This window comes from Sander vitreus, chromosome 1 (genome assembly GCF_031162955.1).
Source record: "Sander vitreus isolate 19-12246 chromosome 1, sanVit1, whole genome shotgun sequence".
In the NCBI taxonomy this organism is placed as follows: domain Eukaryota; kingdom Metazoa; phylum Chordata; class Actinopteri; order Perciformes; family Percidae; genus Sander; species Sander vitreus.
In genome coordinates, this window is record NC_135855.1 from 18,346,485 (window position 1) to 18,367,774 (window position 21,290).

Here is a 21,290-nt window from a genome sequence, read left to right on the forward strand (position 1 = left end):
TGTTTTGCTATGCAGACATCTGCTACATGTAGAATTCTTGTTTTAGACAGTAACTCAAAATTAGTTATCGTTTTGTAATTTTTCTACAATGTATATGCAAAATAGAGTAATAAGAACAACCTTTTTGGTACACCTTTTAATATAAGGTGACCAAATACACCAGCATGATGGCCATAGAAAATACCACAGAGGTGAATCAACACTGCTCTGGGAGCACAAATAAAACATTTTGAGCTCCAATAAAGTAGCATTTATCACAGGGCTATTGTATTGGAACGGCTTATGTTCCCACATCCTGAAGGTGAGCAGTATAGTTCACCATGGGAACACATGTGTGTCTATTTAACACAATAAAGAGGACGCTAAAAGACTTGCAGCCTCGTTCCTAATGAGCCTTGTAAGACCTCACGCTGTTTGATGTCCAGGAGTGTTTCATCCAGCTCAGACACTGTCTCTATTGACCCCTAACCCTCTCTTTTTAAGGAGGAGACTGGCAGGCTGGCACCCCTCTGCCCTGTGCCTGCCACCCACCAGGCCTGACCATGTTCTCCATTTCATTTACCTTATGCTCCGCTCCTCTGCCAGTCCAGGGCCAGAGGCCAAAACGCAGACAGATATGTACCTGCAAGGGTGCATCCCTTGGGATAAAAGCAGGCAGTTAATTGTGTTTGCATTTTGACAGGGTGTTTTTAATTTTAACTGCCAGCATGGGTTTGTTCAGGCGCTCTCTCTGGACCTCTGTCTACTGTGACCTATCATCGCCATATGGTCACAGTTCCCACAGCTCACTACTGATGGAAGTGCTGGCACTAAAAGAGTCATTTAACCTCTGTTGATGCTATATCAAGGTTTTATTGTGCTGTATATAGTCTGAATTCTCATCCCCAATTGTTTCACCTTTAAATGTAATTTGACACAATGTTCCAACAGACAGGATAGCAATTTTTGTTAATGACCATTGTTTTGTTGTTTGTGTTTTTGACATGTGCTCTCAGTTTTCCTCTATTCATGTATTTGAGCACCATGAAAACTTGACAGATTTTATACCATTGTTCTAAATCTGAGGATTTTACAGTTAATAGAGTGAGTTAACTTCCTACATCCAATATTTTCCCGTTTTCTTCATGAGATTAGGTTGGATTTAATAGAAAAGGGTTGTTTTTACAGTAAAAGGCACATAGCTGTTTTGTTATTAAATTGGCTTGTTAATAGACTAAACTCTACTTTTCAAGATGTTTTATGTTGTTTGCATTGTATTCATCTCATTTCCTGATAAAATATATTTTCACTTGTATGCATATAGCACCCTTCCTTTTCATATTCAAATTCACTGTCAAATCACAGTAACTTCCTGACAGCTACCAGCTCTTCATTACCCCCTCTTACTTTTTAACCACACTAATTATGAACTAATGTGATCAGTTAGCTGTGCTGTTAAAGGTGTTATCAGGAATTACATATTAAACTCAGGTTGTATTGTTTGTTTGTTTCGGAACACTGCCACAAAGTACAGTCACCTCTATGGCATAAATTTGGGGTGGCAGTAGCTCAGTCCGTAGGGAGTTGGATTGGGAACCGGAAGGTTGCTGGATCAAATCCCCGTACGGACCAAAGTGGCTTGGTAGCTGCAGAGATGCCAGTTCACCTCCTGGGCATTGCCAAGGTGTTCTTGAGCAAGGCACGGTACTCCCCCAACTGCCCAGGGTGCTGGTCCAGCAGACCACATACTCTGGCATCGCTATGAATGAATAGGTCGTGTGTGTGTGTGTGTGTGTGTGTGTGTGTGTGTGTGTGTGTGTGTGTGAGAGAGTATTTCAGGCCTGTGTGTAGTGACTTTGAACAAACAGAGTGTGAATTGTAATTTCCCTACTGGGGATCAATAAAATGTATGAATTAATTGACTACTGTGGAATAAATACGCAAATTAGCTTCTCAGTCAGAACCCCTATCAGCGCTTACTTATTTTCTATGTCAAGTGGGAGTTTCACAGAATAGTCGACTATTTGAATATTCAACCATTAAAACTACTAATCGATGTGGCACGTTATTGTTGAATATTCGTACATCTGTGGTTTTAACATGGTGCGGTAATGAAGTAGTGACAATGTATCAGATATGCATGTAATTATGCAAGATATGCAGCAGGGGGCGGTGTGGGTAACAGGGCTCTAGAGTGCGACCAATTTGATCGCATATGTGAGCAAAATTTGTAAGGGTGCGACTAAGATTTTTCGGTGCACCTAACGTCCTCGCATCCGCTGCCTCTCCACGAACGAAGCGATGTCGTTTATATCGATATGGTTTAATGTTGCGTTACATGACCCATTCCTTCTGTAAAGCCGTGCCTGTGTTTGGATCTCTCCTCTGCACAGCCCCCCCCCTCCCATTCACTCACACACGCTCCCCTGCAACATGGAGAGACACAGCGCCGCCGGTCCACATGCTGACATTTGTCTACAGTTTTAATTGTTATTAACACAGCTGTATATTGTTAAGTATGAGAGGGAAACCTGTATTGGTACCAGTGTTTCTGCTGGTAACTCTCTGTTATTGCGGCCGCCACGGCGAAAAACACATTAGAAGTTAATAAATGCAACTAACTTCAGTTCGTTGAGTAGGCTCATAGCGTGTGAGATGGAGCCTGCTGGACCTGGGCGAGAGATGTGACCCATGGCCAGAATATCATAGTTCATAAAAATGCAGCGCAGTGACGATACAGACATTTCATAGCCTACACAAGACGTGTGTAACGCCGCTGACCCGCCAAAGTGCATTCGACCCGTGCTGGACCCATTCATAATGAGTCAGCCGTCACTCTGTGAGTAGCTAGCATAGGCTTCAGTCCATCGCACTACCCCTCTCTCCCTATATGAGCTACTGGGCTATCTGTTATTGTTGTTGAAAACAAGTGAAGGAGCTTTCTCAGAGATATATATTTTTTAAATATATCCCAGGCTATTTATTTCAGATAATTTACATGTGTTGCAGCTGTATATTTTCAAATTGGGAACGAAACCCTGTCTTTGCATTTTATTTTAATCACATCTGTTTTAATAAAAGAGCTTGTGAAAAGTGTCTTTGACTTAAAACTGAACATTTAGCCCACTTTGTAAAAAAATATATATTAGAGATAGAGATATATATTGTGTATCGCCATTCAGCCGAAAAATACAGAGATATGATTTTTAGTCCTGGACTAGTGGAAGATCTAATAAGAATCAGTGTCGAGGGGCCCAGTTTGGAGAATTTTGATGCTAGGGAGTGTGGCAAGCTGGTTTAGCCAAGGCCAAAGGGGAAGAAGGCCAAATTACAGGTGTTGGCCATCTGAGGGGCATTTGACAGCAAGACTTTGAGTACAGTATAATTGTGCTTCAAATAAAAAAAATAACAATGTCCTCCTTATTGTAACTCCTTATTCTTGTTTAAAATAATTGACATAATATACATATGAATGTATATGGAGCATGATAAAAAGGTGACCTTGAAATTGTGGCGTTAATGGCGACGCAAGGAAAAATTTGGGTGCACCTAAATTTTGTGCTGGTGCACCTAAATAAAAAAAAGTTAGGCGCACCAGTGTGACCAAGGCAAAAAGTTAGTCTGGAGCCCTGGGTAAACAAGTCATAGTTCTGTGTGACTTAAGACACTACATTGCAAGGCAGTAAAGCAGCGGAATTTTTTGAATGCTAACCATGAGTGCAAAATGAGGATAATAAATTATGACTATAGCAACAGCGAGTAACTGTTAGTTCATCAGGAATACACAGATGCTGGATATATTTTACATTTTTGCACTTTCATTATGGACTTTAATTGTGGTGAGTAGGCTAAGTTTTTGTAGTTCCGGTGCCCTCGGAGGTTCCACTTGTTTTAGGCCAGATGTCTCTCACCTTTCGATTTCTTTGTGTTGGTATTCTAAACTCTGGGTTGATTCGGGAAATATCCTCCATCCGACAATCAAATTATGTTAATCTTTTTTTTGAGTAACATTCTCATCACACACTCGACAGCTATTTTAATTACAGAGCTTGCCTCTCTATGTGCACATGTTCCACCAAAACAAGTTTCTTCCCGAGGCTATTTTGCAGCGGCACCGTTGCCAAGACGATTGTGATTGATTTAAAGAAATGCCAATAAACCAGAGTCACATTTGTCTCCTATCCAGGAATGTTGTGTGGTCTAGCCTTGTCTCGCTTTGCCAGACCATCCACACGCTGCGGAGCGGAGGAGGGTCTGGCTACTCCACACAGCATTCTGGGGGAGAAAAACGTGCTCTGGTTTATTGGCATTTGTTTTAAACCAATCACAATCGTCATGGGCGACGCTTAACTCTGCATAGAGCCGCTGTAACATTGTTGTGGGAGTGAAAACTCAGATTGGACAGATAGTCTAGCTAGCTGTCTGGATTGACCCTGCAGAGATCTGAGGAGCAGTTAACCATAGTCCTCATAAATCCACTGGATATACATGCATCAGGCGGAAATGTTTCTGTTTTTTTGTATTAAATTTTGTTTGGCTATTATTTGTCTGGAGAACACTAGATTTATAGACTAGAAAAAAAAAAGATATCTCTTGGTTTCAACTACTTCTGCCCATTATTCAATGAAAATGATGACGCTTCCAAGTCTTCTGTGAGAAGATACATTATCTATTGAAATCTCTACAAGTCAAATGGTGTTTTTGCAAAGTCAATGTATCAGCCAAGCAGAGGAGCAGACCTACTGGGAAGGGGAACAAAGTGAAACGATTGACCTCGCTAATGTTAAATTAGCAAACACAATAATAAGACGGCAGAATTCCCAGAGCGAACAAGAAGCAATAGAACAACTAATGCTCTTTTCTTCCCTCATTCTTTTTTATCTCTGTATTTTATCTGAGAAACCAAGCAAGTCTCACTGCTTCTCTACTAAGTTCAACAAGTTAAAAAAAAAACTGTTTTCTAAGCTGTTTTCTAAAATAGCACTACATTGAAACTTCAAAAATAAAACATTTGGAAGGATTATCCATTTAAAACACATCACATACAATACGGGTACACTGTAAGTATTTTCCATGCGGTTGTTGCTGAACAGTCGAGAACACTTTGGTGATTACCTCATTCATTGTCCATGTATTTGTAAGGTGGTAAAATAGTGTGCCATATTCTATGCGATAATGACCTACGTTGTTGCTGTAGTTGAGAAATAAATAAATAAACACTGTAAAAATAAGGAAAAGCGTTTTCGCAGCTTGTGGTGTTGCCATTGCTCTCCTGCTGTTTTCAATTTGAAAAGGCCCTTACATGAAGTTCAATAAAAGCTTTTCTTCAATTTGTGTGGTCTTCTGTACAGTTGCCTTTCAGAAAGGAAGTGAATAGTAAGCACAGGAACACCATTACCTGTCAGGGTTTATCCTGGTAATAAATGCAAGTTATTATTATTGCTCAGTCAAACAGGAAAAAGAGAAAGTAACAAATGCATCTTTTTTGTACAAAATTGTAGGTGGACTGTTGTGTCTCTGTATGAAACATCACTGTGAAACTATGCAATATTATGCCTGCTGGTTTAATCAGGTATCAGATACTCTGTTACATATAATGAACGTGCATGCATACATCTACAAATGAGAACTTTAAGATACCCTGTGGTGTTTAAGTATTTACGTAAACTGTTTTTCACCAGAACATATTTGTGTGTATCCCTGAGGTCTGACAAACATTTGAACAGCTATTTCTTTTTATATTTCAGAGCTTTGGAACATTTGCATCACCAACTGTCAATCAGTGGAGTAGCAGGAATAGGTATCTCCCTCCATACTCATGCATGTGTGTCAAAACAGGGACCCGCTCACTCCATAGCGCTACTAGTGGTCAAAAACTCCACAGAGTACCTTTAACTGATGGATAGCAAACAGCCAACTCTTTTCAAAAGCAGGTCTCGTTTTATTTACAGTTTACACTAATGAATATGTCTGTCAGGTATTAAACTTTAATTTTAATGAGGGATTGAAATGTCTGTTTTTGTGTGTAATACAGTTTCTGTCCCTTTGCAAATTCTGCTGCAGGCATACTTTAGCTCTCAGTCTTCAAGAATTAATTTAGTTTGTTTTTATTGTAAATAAGGAGAGTGGGGAAACACTTGGGGCATCAAAACATCCTGAACACATAGACGTTTACTCTCTCTTAAAATTGTACCACAGTGGCATCTTTTTCAAAATTCCCTGCAAGGTCACCCATGAAATGGTATTTAATTCACTGCCAACTGAAGAGCATTCTCATCTTGGCATAGGACATAATTAAACTGTGCGCGACATCAAACACATTTCATTTTGCTTACTCAGTATGAAAATGGGCTCTCCAAATCACATCACTACTGTCAACCTAAAAAACACATAAACATGTGCCCACACACCCACACTTCATTAAAGTATAATGCACTCACACACACTAAAACATGCACACCAGCCTCCCCCTCACCTGCTCACATACAGAAGCACCAGCATTACCAGCACCCCTACTGTACCAAAACCCAGCTCCAGCACACTTCACTGACTTCCCCACAGTGACACACTTGCTCTAAACAAATTACTCTTTATTTACTCTGTGGTTTCTTTGTTCAATACATGTGAGGAACACTACAAAATACTCTCATCAACATACAGTAATGTGTCTTAAATATGTAGAACTCGAACAATAAAACTGATTCTAATGAATATATGCTGAATGTAATTTATATTTTGTTTGCGATTAAATCAGCTCCAGACTAAATTTGATATAAGCACTACTTTTTGACTAGTTCTTGGACAATTTTATCCACAGCCTTTTATCTCACTTCAAATAGTAATAATCAAACTTTCTTGACGTGGAATTACGTCAAACATTTGCATGAAATCCAAGTGGTTGCAGGAGGGACTGAGATTTGTGACAGAGAGGCACATAACAACACTGAGAGACTGGGAGGCATGCTCAGTCACTGGCCTCACACTGTACCTCAGCACGTCATCCATCCGGGGTATTTTGCAACAGTCTGATACTAGTTGCACAAAATGTTGCCAGCGGATCTGCCGTACGTAAGTGTGGCTTGACAGTGACATCATCACATTCACTCAAGTTAGAGACTGCAGATGGAACAGATACCTGCTGCCTTCAGATGGCTGTCACAGCAATTAAGTGAATTACACATATTACCAAATAGAAATGATCGAATAGCATCATAAACCAGCAAACAACTTCAACTTTTTAAGTGAACTCAGGGTGATTAATCAGCATCATTTAGGCTATGATGTCTGAAGGTTGGCATATGTACAGATCAACCACACTTATTTATCATTGACCATGGTTATTGATACGGCTTTTTATCGATTAATGCTTTAACCCTCTGAGGACAAAAGACGCACCGATATTACATAATTTCATATTAGACATTTATGTACTATTTCATTTATTTACGCTACTTTTTTGAACCCAAAACTTTTGTAAACTCATTTCAAGCACCAAAACAATTGGGTGTAAGTTTGGGGGTTTTTTTTACCAGAGATTTGAGAAATATCTTTGCTTTAGGGCCAAATTGTCTCTTTACACATTGCTCTGGAACAATTGTGGGCGTCCCTGTTCAGAAAGCTGAGTTTGTTCTGAACATTTTGATATGAAACACATAGGGATCAGTTATATGCAAAAACCCTTAAAAGGAGAATTCAAGAAGATATCTAAAAATCCTCTTAAAACCTCTGAGAGTTAAAATTGTGAATTTGGCTGCTGAATGATTTAAAACAAAATTCTTGGGGGTTGAGAAGTGATGTACCTGACCCCTGCTGTGGATTCACAGATACCAAATCTTACTCGAACTAAATTGAAGTTGGTAGCCATGCATGTCAGACATTCAGACAAAATACATATTTATCATATTTTCCACTTTCATAAAATCGATCCACCCACATTTCAGACGTCATTGCTTTTGTGTTTTAAACATCCCAGTTTCACCCACAATCAGGGCATGAAATTAACACCCGACCACCCACCAAATGTGGGTGAATTTTGCAATTGGCGGGTAACACTGTCAATCTACCTGCCACATTGGCAGGTAGCCAATGAGAATTAAGTGATTCAGACGCGTAACTATCCGTAAGCAGGGTACGCGGTTGCTTAGTCCCACGTGCAGTGTTGGGAAGGATACTTTCAAAACGTATTCCGTTACAGAATACAGAATACATGCCCAAAAATGTCATTTCTAATGTATTCCGTTACGTTACTCAATCTGAGTAACGTATTCTGAATACTTGGATTACTTCCACATTGAATTGCATTTTATAAGTAGGAATGCGGCCATCACATACAGCTTACTAAACAGGCCTATTCTGGTGTGCTCTTCTGTTCCAACTGGCTGAATGTATACCTAAACAAGCAGATAGATTTTTGTATTTTGTACAAATTTTTGTACTTTTGTAGTCCCGAACTGCATACTACAAAAATCTAACCGCAGTCTTGAAGCTACCGCGGGCTAATTTTAGCTAACATTAGCTAACATTAGCTAGCATGTCAAACGGTGCTAGTCAGTCTTTCAACGGCTCTGGAGCTAGTAAATCAGCACGTAGGAGAATGTAACGTTGCACGTCAACTATAAAATAGCAAGGTGACCAGTAAAAGTAGAGCAGACGACTACCCTTGGCTAATTAAACAAAATAACTTACTTTAAGATGCTTCTTCAAGTTGGAGGTGGAGTAATTTGGACGCTGAAAGGAGGTTGGTTGTTGGCAAGCAGAGGTTGCACTGCACAGTTATATTTCGTTCTCCCTTCTCTTCTTTAATGTGAAATGCTGTTTTTTTCCAGGATAGAAACGCATTCCTGCCCTGGCTCTGTTGTGCCGGTTCCGGCTCTATCGCTACCTCTATCAGTGATCACGCAAATAGCTAATTTTTTTTTTTTCATATTGGGGCTTCTGGGAAATGCATGGAGTTGCGAGAGTGAATAAACTCGTGAAACAGAGAAGTATTAGGCCACCCTACTACAGCACGTGATGACGGCGCAATGTCCAAGAGTAGACTACCATCAATAGGACAGGATAGGATCATAGAGACACAGCAATTCCTGTTTTTCACCTTTATGAGGCAAAAAAACTGGCTGGTAAAAAGTCACTGTGGCAGGTGGATTTTTAAATGGATAGGTGGATTTTTAAATCCTTTTTTTTAAATCCACCTGCCACAGTGGCTGGTGGTCAAAAAATGTTAACTTCAGGCCCTGCCCACAACACCCTCTGTCCCTCTGTGTGTTGAAAGGTTACAGGGCTGCCAACTTTTCAAAAAACCTTGGAGTTAGATTTGGTGGGGCCAACCAAAATTTCGCCGCGTACAAAGCAATTTTTTTTGGCTCATTCAGCATCATTACCATACACTAAAACAAACAAAAAAAGTTAAGTTAACCCTTGTATTATGTTAGGGGTGAATTTGACCCATTTCCGTTTTTGTGTTGACCAAAATACTGGTTAACCTATCTTTTTCTTCATGAAATTTTATGACATTTCCTCATTTAGGGTCATGAACTTGTCTGTTAAATCAGAACACACTGATGTGTAATGGAATGTCTGTTCAGAGTTTGTATACAAAGATGATGTTGCGGGTCATTTTGACCCAGAGACTTTGATGTGGGTAGGTAGTTAATTTTAGTAGTTAAATTTACAATTTGACTGGCTTTCAACACCCATTTAGAACCAGGTGAGTATGTAAAGTAGGAGGAGCTTTCTCACGCTTGTCCTGTTCACTGTTGTAATGTCATCTCTTTGACACGCACACTACAAAATGAGCTCTGGAAGATTTGCAACTGAAGAAGTTTTAGCACAGATTTTTGATGGTAATAGTGATGTAGAGGAAGAGGTTTCAGAGTCAGAGACCGAAGACAATCAACGATCCGGATCTTTCGAGCAACAATGTCTCTGGAGTCATTTCATGTGATATCTCGGCTGTTCCACAACACCAGAGCTGGTTGACGTGAAAGAGACAAACTAGCTGCAATCAGAGATGTATGGGATAAATGGGTCGGAATTTTGCCTGTCTTGTACAATCCTGGTCCCCATGTCATTGTAGACCACATGTGTCAAACTCAAGGCCTGCGGGCCAAATCCGGCCCCTTGCAGATTTAGAACCGGCCCGTATGTCAATTTGGGTTCACAATAAATTTTGGCCCGCCTAGTTGTGCAGCAAACCAAAAACACAGGAAAGTGTTTTTTACACTGCAATTACCTGACATTCAAAGCAGACATATGGCAGATTTGCCGACTTTGAGACTCAGAAATTCCCCCAGAAGCAGAGAGTTTTCATATTCAGGCTGCGAAACACATGAAAAAAATGATCATTGTTTTGCTTGATTTCGTAATTCTATGGCTAAGGAACTCTTTTGATGACTTTTGTCATTTTGTTTTCATGTGAACAAAAATGCGACAAAAAGCATACAAAAAATGTCGGAAAAAGTAACTTTACAAAATTTACAAAAAGGTGACAAATGTCTGAGAAAGCCACAAAAAAGTTGGAAAGAAAACAACAAAAATGAGGAAAAAAGCTACCAAAATGTAAAAAAAGAAGTGACATGCAGTAACAAAAGCACGTCATAAACTCTCCATGTCTGGCCCTCGGTGTGATTCTCTTTTTCTAGTGTGGCCCTTAGTGAAAATGAGTTTGACACCCCTGCTGCAGATGAAAGCCTTGTTCAATTCAGGGGGCGCTGTCCCTTCCGACAGTACATGCCCAACAAGCCTGCAAGTATGGCATCAAAATATGGAAATCCTATGATGCCAAATCTAGCTATGCATGGAATATGCAAGTGTAAAACAAGTACCTTGTGTGAAATGCAAGAGTTACATCTGCAGAAAGCACACATTCTGCACATCATGTGGAGAATAATGGAAATGTGAAGAGAATATTTTGGGAAAATGGGACAAGTTCCATGAAAAAAAATGTTTTGATGAGGAAAAAACGTTCACAAAATAATTGCTAAATATAGTTTTGGAATTAAAAATGATTTGCATTTCTCCTTTCTAAATGTTCATATAATGTAAAATAGACTTCTTATTGGTTTTACCTGATTCTTTGACTGTTTTGAGTGTATTTACACCGTACGGGTCATTTTGACCCCTGATTTACATAAATTCTAATTCTTCAAAACTAAATAAATAGAAATAACCATTTTTTGGACACCAGGGGGACTGGTGGCCAAAGACCAAACCTCATTAGGTTAGGCAGTGAGGGAAATTAATTCTTCATTCAAGGCCTTTCCCCACCACAAGGTCCAGCAGAAAATAGACTAAACAAATACCAACAGCAAGACAAAAGACACAGCATGGCTCATTTTGTGCATGTGTTATATCACAGCCTTTCTCAAACTTTGTGCCAAGGCCCAGTAATGTTTGGCTCTCATCCTCTGTGCCCCACTTACGTATTGTTTTTGGAAAAGAGAGACTGTTTGTTCATTTTATGAAACATTTAATGAATTATTTACAGTTACATTTAGAGATGCACAGAGGTTAGAGAAGCACAATAGTGGCCCAAAGTTGCCCAGTATCTGCCCCCCTGGTGAGCTGACACAAACATCTGGACCAGTCACAGCTGCATGGCCTGGCAACCCAATGGCATAGGTTTTGTTTTTGAGGAGACATAATTTTGTAGCCTGGTCCTACCAGACTCTGTCTGGCCACTCTCCATTGACAAGTGTTAACTTCCTTGAAGGCGGGTACTCTGTTGAAGTTTAAAACTATTGGATCTGCCCAGAGCCACTCTGGATCTGCCATAACCAATCGCTAACGTTTGATCGTGACGTATGTCATGCGCATGTGCAACAAAAGGGGAGACCGACAACAACTATTGGCTTATATTTAGCATTAACATCGCTAGCGTTAGCCTTAGCCAACTCCTTCACCACTAATGGAGCAAGAAAATATATATAAAATATAGAAAAATTAGGACCTCAGGCATTCTGTATTACTTTCAACTATTCTCTTGTAGATCAACTTTTTCTAATATAAAGCTCAGCACAAATTCTTTCAGGAAGACGTCAATAACCCAATCACTACTTTTTCTTCTTAAATCAAATCAGCTGTTTAGAGGCGCTACTTTTGGTTAAACCAATCAGACTTGGCCATGAAATTCAAGGACCAATCACAGCATTACAACTCTGCTTTAAATCTGTTTTCTCCCTGTGCTGTCATTTCAGGCAAAGCGCTCAACCCTCCACCTCTGCTGCCGCCTCCGGTCATTGTTTTTCTTCCGGCTGACTGCTCAGTTGCCTTGTCGGTCTGGTCTCCGGACTCCTTCTCCGCCGCCACCAGTCTCTAGACTCCATCGGGGGTTATGTCCTGTTTCTCTACCCCTTTTAAAATATTATTAATACGATGGAGTCTAATCTCCAAAGACTCTGTACATTTTATTATGCAGTTGTACAATAAATCTTTTTTGCATATCTGCAAACGAAGTCTCTCCTGATTGAATTAACGTTATCTCTGCTGAGTCAACACACATGTAAGCCTAATTTACTCTTCCCTCCTTTTTTGCGTCTTTTGTTGGGGAAGTGACATCTTTAAATGTGCATGTGGCGCTTATTCATGTGAATCATACATTCAGTCATTTTAATTAATTTATAAACCCCTGGACTTATAGCTCAGATGTGTTTCAGCAAAATTTCTGCTCATGTTTACAACTTTGTGAACATTCAAAATTTAACTCCTCCCATCTGTGTTCTCCGAGATTTGGAGTTGTAATAAAAGTCTGCTGCATGTTATTGCTCCCCTGATATGGTAGTATCTCATTCAGACCATCTGACAGACACAGAGGCCCATTTGGGTCTCTGGTCTCTGACAATGTTTGGAGAAGTGGCTGCACACTGCTCTTCATCGGAGGTAGAGCACAAATGCAACGCGTCAGTGCCCACAGCATAGCAAGTCCACTAGAATTAACTGACTGTATATACTCAAAGCATACATACCTGAAGCCGGAGAAATGCGGGGGGAAATGCGCCTGGGATGGCTTGTGAATTAGCATCGCAAATGTGAGAACATTTTGAAAATTCCACAGGCAGGGAGCGCTCTTGAACCCCCTCACCGTCTCTGAAAGCATAACTAGTCGATCACGAGTGGCTCAACAGGTAGATCTATAGATAAACTCATCTTTCAGGCATTTGACCTACCGGGTTGACACTTCAGCGTGAAAAATCGGGGGTGTGGCGTGTAAGCGTGTGAAACCAATCAAATGCATGCGTCTCACGGCCAATGCGTGAGAGTTGGCAGCCCTGAGGTTAACACTCCGACCAGGTGAGAGGCTGAGGAAATATTGCACAAGCGTTTGAACAAGCATTAAGGGCACCTCTGGCACTCAGAGTTGTGATAGATAAACAACCACACTTACAGAAAGATCACTCTCCAGCCCGTGAGAGATTCACAGACTGCACAGAACCAAGAGATGACTTTAAACCTGGCATCCCCTATTGCTTCAGATGGCTTTAGCTGTGGCACTTAGCCACCTTTCAATAGGCAGGCCACATCATGTCAACTGGCTGGCTTAAATGGTACATGTAACATCTTATGAATGTGTTAAAGGCACAATACCTTATCCAAATGTAGCCAGGTCAAAAAAGAGAAACCCCTACAGATACATTCTCTGTTATTCCAGTCTTGCTGTTCACACCAATTTCAGACAGCAGGGTGACTAGTTTTACTCGCAGCAAGTAGTTAGAGATTAGTTGGAAATAAGGAAATGAAGATCTTTTTTTGCACATTTCTTTTACAAAAGGGATGCTGGTGATGCTGAGGGTTTAAGAATGCTGATACAGATAGGGCAGTAGACAAATTAATTACGATTTATTTTAGATTTTTTTGTTACTTATGTATTTGTGTTAAACAGATGTGTTGAGCTAAGCTGTTGCGTCAGATGGTTTGTTACACAGAACTATCTGAGAAGCCATCATTGAAAACTGAAAAGGGCAGGCGCATTTAAAAAAGGTGAATTGGATGAACCATCTGTCTATCAAACTCTTTCCAAAGCCAGTCGGGAGAAGTTCTGATATAACTGATGCAATTGCTGCATCTACGCTAACCTCTTTAGGAGCCGCCATTGTTGCGTTGAACGAACAGTCGCCCAGCACACACACCTACCTCATAGGAAGCCTAGGAACTTTTGTTTTACTGTACAGTGCAACAGTGAACAGTTAACATGTATGTCACAATCTATTTCATTATACGAACTATGGCGCATTAAAAATTATGCAAGAACCACTTCCCAGTGTCAGCAGAGACTTTATATCCCTATCTCTATCTCTGTTCCAGTGTCCTACATGTGTGTGACATAACTGTAACAGAGACCTTGGGAGCAGTTGAATAAGGCTGTGTGAACATGTGTCAGTTGAATCTCTAATGAGAACACCATGCTCCTAATATACAGTCCATCTGTAGCCTGCACAATGAATAACAACAGCTCTTTGCAATATTGACTCCTCCCTGCTCCCCCATTTTAATGACTATGCCTTTGTCCTTTGTGGTAAAAAGTCCTGTAGGAAACGTTCCATTACTGCATTACAGGGGTGTGTGTGTGTGTGTGTGTGTGTGTGTGGGGGGCTGCCTCTCCTGTCACATCAGCTCTTTATTATTCATTAGGATCTTTCTTTTCCCAGTGTAAAAGGACCTTGATAAGCTATATTTATTAATACACTAACCTTTTTAAATATTTCCAAGAGCTCTCCAACAAAGACCTACCTGGCATACCTAATACCTAATCTTTGTTTCATTATTCAGTCCTCATGCTCTCACTTCTCACTTAAGATGCAATACTTGAATTGTGCATCCTTTGTCTTTCTATTTTACTATCTCCCTCTGTCTCTGTACTTGTCCCCGTCCCTCGCTTGCACTATCATTTCATTATTTAGGTTTTCATGCAGGCATTTTTTTTGGTCTTTCTTTAATGTTTTGCATTAGTGCTTTCTTCCTTCCTTCTCCTCTCCCTCCAGTCTGCCCTCTTTTTCTCTGGCTTTCTCTCATTCAGGAGTCCTTGCCTCTGCAGAATGATCCCTTAGGGCAGCCTACTGATTAGTGCAGTCATCCCCCCCCCCCCTCTCCACCAGCAGCTCACCTGTCCACATTCTTTTTCTTTTTTTATTATTATTTATTGCACTGAGGTTGTTGTCACACTATGTACTACTCTATAAAAGAAAATAAGAAAGGTAGCATGATCTACTATGCAGTGACACTACATGCAATACCACAAGGTACATCAGACCACTGAAATCACAGGAAATCTCATAGATAGGGCTGGGTATCATTTGAAATACTTTGCAACACTGAAATAATGAAAGACAATACTGACACAATGTATCAAAGTGACTCAGATTCTCCACTGGGCGTGTCTGTGCTGCGTTCCGGCTGCACCGCGAATTTGTTCCGTGCTTCGCCATGCGCCACACCACACCGGGAGCGTCTCAGAAGCGAAGCATCTTGCTGCCCGACTCGCAGATTTTATTGTCTCTACAAGTACTTTCATGGTGTTGTAGAGGAGACATATACGATATTGGGGGGTGTCTTTTTTACTGGATGTCCTCCGGAACGCAGCGCAACGCGCCTGGTGGAAAATAGGGGTGACTCTCCTATCAATTTGCTTATAGGATAAGTATATTGATGCCAAAAATCTTTGTTTTTCGTTTAAAGAAATAGTTTGACATTTTGGGAAATAAGCTTATTCACTGTCTTGAAGAGAGTTCGCTGAATGTTCGCTATATATGATACTACAGCTAGCAGCTGGTTAGCTTAGCTTTGCGTAAAGACTGTAATCAAGGGGATACAGCTATTCTGGCTATATCCAAAGGTAAGACACCTACCAACACCTCTAAAGCTCATTTATTAACACAGTATATATTGTTTGTTTAATATTTACGATAAAAAAGTCACTGTTAGAGATTTCTCCCACCACAGTTGTGTCATCTGCGAATTTTATCATTGTATTCGAGGGGTGGGTGGAGATGCAGTCATACGTGTAGATGGAATAGAGCAACGGGCTCAACACGCAGCCTTGCGGTGCTCCAATGCAGAGGGACAGGCTCGAGGATTGGTATGGGCCCAGTCTCACTGTCTGTGGCCGATCTGTCGGTGTATGTGTATCCACATACACAGGCTGCTGCTGAGGCCCAGGTCAAGGAGTTTTGTGACCAGCTGGTTAGGAATGATGGTATTAAACGCTGAGCTGTAATCTATGAAGAGCAGTCTCACATATGTCTTCCCCTTGTCAAGGTGTGTCAGCACTTTATGGAGGGCAGTAACGATAGCATCCTCTGTGGACCTGTTTTCCCTGTAGGCATACTGATGCTGGTCCAGGTTGAGGGGGAGGGCAGATTTAACATGCTTCATCACCAGCCTCTCAAAGCACTTGGCAACGATGGGGGTGAGCGCCACAGGTCTGTAGTCGTTCAGAGTGCTAATGTGGCTTTGCTTGGGCACTGGAATGATGGTTGCTGTTTTAAAGCAGGTCGGTACAGTCGCTGTGGCCAAAGACATATTGAAGATGTCTGCAAAGACATGCACACTTGACATACTGATCAAAGCTGGGTAGCACAGTTTTAAGATTAACATGGTTAAAATCACCAGCCACGATAAAAATGCCCTCTGAGTAATTGTTTTGCTGTTTGTCTATAGCTGCTAGTACATGGCCAAGTGCTAGATTAGCATTGGCGTCTGGTGGAATGTAGACTGCTGTTACCACGGTAACAGAAAATTCACGTGGCAATTAGAAAGGTCTACACTTAACTGCTAGCAGTGTTGGTCTGTTAGGAGCCCTCTTTAGCCTAGCCAAGGCGCCCGACCTGCAGCCCCGCTTTTGTTTAAGATGCCTCCTCCGTCTCCGGCGCTTGCACCTCGGTGAAGCAATCCATGGCGACGCCGGTGCTCTGACTATTCCCAGTGGAATGCTGTGCGAGTGTTGGAAGTCACTTGTTATAGGGGCTTCGCATGTTCTCCCGAAATTTCTCTCTGTTGTAGAAGATATTTGGTGCACTCTGGCTTGTCTTAACAACAAAGAGTAATACAAACAGCAGCCACATACAGCATTGTTTTAGGGAGCACTGAGCCGCTGCGACTATGCGCGCCGCCATTTCTCTCTTAAGGTCACCAGTGGTCAGATACAAATTGCCTCCCTGTCTGAAGATTAAAAAATGTAATCTAATTAATTACATACTCTGAGATTAATTAATCGAAATTAATCGCATACATAATTAACGGTGCCTGAACCGATACTTTTTAAGAAAGTAAAAAAAAGAAAAGAAAAAAAAGGGTACTAAACAACAGTTGGTGACATTAAAGAATGGCTTGTTTATTGCTAAGGCCATATGGTCAAAATGAAATGATTTAATAATAATGTATAACTATAACAATAACTTATTTCACTAGTAAATTGCTGTTGAACGACAAAAACAACCACCAGATGGGAAAAGGACATTTACAATAACTTCAAATGCACCACAAGGCTGTAGTTTACCAGTTTCATTGAACGCACCGTCTGTGTTGTTTTTCCAACACTTCTCCGGGAACCATCACCTTATCGTGGTGGAGAGGTTTGTGTGTCTCTATGAACCTGAGGGCTGTGTTGTCTGGAGCTTTGTGCTCCTGGTAGGGTCTCCCAAGGCAAGTGGTCTCAGGTGAGGGGCCAGACAAAGAATGGTTCAAAAATCCTATGAAACATCGAGGAAGGGATGAAGTGACCCTGCCCGGAGGAAGCCCGGGGCCCCCGTCTGGAGCCAGGCCCAGATGGAGGGCTCGTCAGCGAGCGTCTGGTGGCCGGGTTTGCCACGGAGCCCGGCCGGGCACAGCCCGAAAAAGCTACGTGGCGGACATCTCTCCATCCCATGGGCCCACCACCTGTGGGAGGAACCGCTGGGGTCGGGTGCGCTGCCACATGGGTGGCAGTGAAGGTCAGGGGCCTCAACGGACCAGACCCGGGCAGCAGAGGCTGGCTCTGGGGACGTGGAATGTCACCTCTCTGTGGGGGAAGGAGCCGGAACTTGTGCGGGAGGTGGAGCGCTACCTGTTAGATCTGGTGGGGCTTACCTCTACGCACAGTCTTGGTTCTGGAACCATACTTCTGGATAGGGGTTGGACTCTTTTCTTCTCCGGAGTTGCCCAGGGTGTGAGGCGCCGGGCGGGTGTGGGGATACTCACAAGTGTTTAACCCGTTGGACGAGAGGGTCGCCTCCCTATGCCTGCGGGTTGTGGGGGGGAAAACTCTGACTGTTGTTTGTGCATATGCACCAAACAAGAGTTCGGAGTATTCGGCCTTCTTGGAGACCTTGAGTGGAGTCCTGCATGGGGCTCCAGTCGGGGACTCCATAGTTCTGCTGGGGGACTTCAACGCGCACGTGGGTAATGATGGAGACACATGGAGAGGCGTGATTGGAAGGAACGGCCTCCCTGATCTAAACCGGAGTGGTTGTTTGTTGTTGGACTTCTGTGCTAGTCATGGATTGTCTATATCGAACACCATGTTTAAACATAGGGATGCTCATAAGTGTACTTGGTACCAGAGCACCCTAGGCCAAAGGTCAATGATCGATTTTATAATCGTTTCATCTGATCTGAGGCCGTATGTTTTGGACACTCGGGTGAAGAGAGGGGCTGAGCTGTCAACCGATCACCATCTGGTGGTGAGTTGGGTCAGGGGGTGGGGGAAGACTCTGGACAGACCTGGTAAGCCCAAACGGGTAGTGCGGGTAAATTGGGAACGTCTGGAGGAGGCCCCTGTCCGACAGACCCCAATAAAGTCTACTCCAAGGTGCTGGAAAGGAGGGTTCGGTCGATAGTCGAATCTCAGGTTGAAGAGGAACAATGCGGATTCCGTCCTGGTCGTGGAACAACGGACCAGATCTTTACTCTCGCAAGGATCCTGGAGGGAGCCTGGGAGTATGCCCAACCAGTCTACATGTGTTTTGTGGATCTGGAGAAGGCGTATGACCGGGTGCCCCAGGAAATACTGTGGGAGGTGCTGCGGGAGTACGGGGTGAGGGGGTCCCTTCTCAGGGCCATCCAATCTCTGTACGACCAAAGCGAGAGCTGTGTCCGGGTTCTCGGCAGTAAGTCGGACTCGTTTCAGGTGAGAGTTGGCCTCCGCCAGGGCTGCGCTTTGTCACCAATCCTGTTTGTAGTATTTATGGACAGGATATCGAGGGTTGCAGTTCGGTGGGCTGGGGATCTCATCGCTGCTTTTTGCAGATGATGTGGTCCTGATGGCATCATCAGCCTGTGACCTTCAGCACTCACTGGATCGGTTCGCAGCACCTGGATCTAGAGGATCAGCACCTCTAAATCGGAGGCCATGGTTCTCAGCAGGAAACCGATGGAGTGCCTTCTCCAGGTAGGGAATGAGTCCTTACCCCAAGTGAAGGAGTTCAAGTACCTTGGGGTCTTGTTCGCGAGTGAGGGGACAATGGAGCGGGAGATTGGTCGGAGAATCGGCACAGCAGGTGCGGTATTACATTCAATTTATCGCACCGTTGTGACGAAAAGAGAGCTGAGCCAGAAGGCAAAGCTCTCAATCTACCGGTCAGTTTTTGTTCCTACCCTCACCTATGGTCATGAAGGCTGGGTCATGACCGAAAGAACAAGATCCAGGGTACAAGCGGCCGAAATGGGTTTCCTCAGGAGGGTAGCTGGCGTCTCCCTTAGAGATAGGGTGAGAAGCTCAGTTATCCGTGAGGAGCTCGGAGTAGAGCCGCTGCTTCTTTGCGTCGAAAGCCAGTTGAGGTGGTTCGGGCATCTGGTAAGGATGCCCCCTGGGCGCCTCCCTAGGGAGGTGTTCCAGGCACGTCCAGCTGGGAGGAGGCCTCGGGGGAGACCCAGGACTAGGTGGAGGGATTATATCTCTAACCTGGCCTGGGAACGCCTCGGGATCCCCCAGTCGGAGCTGGTTAATGTGGCCCGGGAAAGAGAAGTTTGGGGTCCCCTGCTGGAGCTGCTACCCCCGCGACCCGACCCCGGATAAGCGGATGAAGATGGATGGATGGACCCAGGGACTACAGTCCAATACAACAACTGGACAGGTGCATTCAACAAATCAACGATTGGATGTGCCAAAATTTCCTAAAATTAAATGAAGATAAAACGGAGGTGATCATTTTTGGACCAAAAAATGAACGATTAAAAGTCAACGCTCATCTTCAATCAACAATGGTAAAAACAACAGACAAAGCCAGAAATCTTGGATTATTATGGACTCTGACCTGAATTTTAACAGCCACGTTAATTAAGTCAGTAACAAAATCTGACTATTATCACCTCAAAAATATAGCAAGGGTAAAAGGACTTATGTGCCAACAGGATTTGGAAAAACATATCCATGCTTTTGTCGTCAGTAGACTTGACTACTGCAATGGTATCTTTACAGGTATTCCTAAAAAGTCTAGTCTGCACGAGTCCTTACCAACACCAAGAAAGTAGATCACATCACTCCAGTTCTGAAGTCCTTACACTGGCTTCCTCTGCACCAAAGAATAGATTTCAAAATACTCATGCTAGTTTATAAATCACTAAACAGTTTAGGACCAATTTACCTTTCGAATCTGCTACTACACTATGAGCCGCAGAGATCTTTGAGATCATCAGGGACAGGTCTGCTTGCCATCCCCGGAGTCGGAACAAAAAAGGGAGAGGCTGCGTTCAGCTTCTATGGTCCGCACATCTGGAACAAACTACCTGTAAACTGTAGGTCGGCACCTAATCTCAGCTCTTAAATGTTAGGGGCTTGTTCTGACCCACAACGCAGAGATTTCACACACAGACAATGAAAGCAGTTTGTAAAGGTTTTAATGAACAAAATAGTACTCAGAGATACAGTGTGGGTTTTGTCTGAGCGGGGAATCTCCTGGCTTGTCCGAGTACCTAGGCGAGTCGAGGGGGGATGGATCCAGGTCGTACGAGACTCGAGGTGGACAGGCAGGGAAGAGTTCACAGTAGTTACCACAGGTGGAGGATAAGGCTGGACGGTGAGGCTGGAAGCTTGTAGGCACAGCGGAGGAGGCAGCAGGTCAGAGCGGTCACTGGACAGAAACACAGGGTAAGTATGAGCTAAGGAGAACAATGACAAAAGCTAGGGTGCACAAAGCAACATGGACACAACTTGAGTAAACTGAGAAAAACACAGATACACACAGACAAACAGAGAACAAAAACACCCAAAACAGGGCAGAGAGAGAAAGCTGCCCATAACATTAAATCAAGAATGAAGACCTTTCTTTTTAACACTGCCTTTTCTTAATTCATTGCACTCCATTGTGAATTTACTCCTGTATTCAATCTAGTTTTAATTGTTT

General features: G+C 42.7%; 1 pseudogene; it reads left to right on the forward strand.

Moving 5' to 3' along the window:
• Positions 1-12,295, forward strand: part of LOC144523135 (uncharacterized) — a 108,912-nt pseudogene extending 96,617 nt beyond the window's left edge.
• Positions 12,296-21,290: the final 8,995 nt, after the last annotated feature.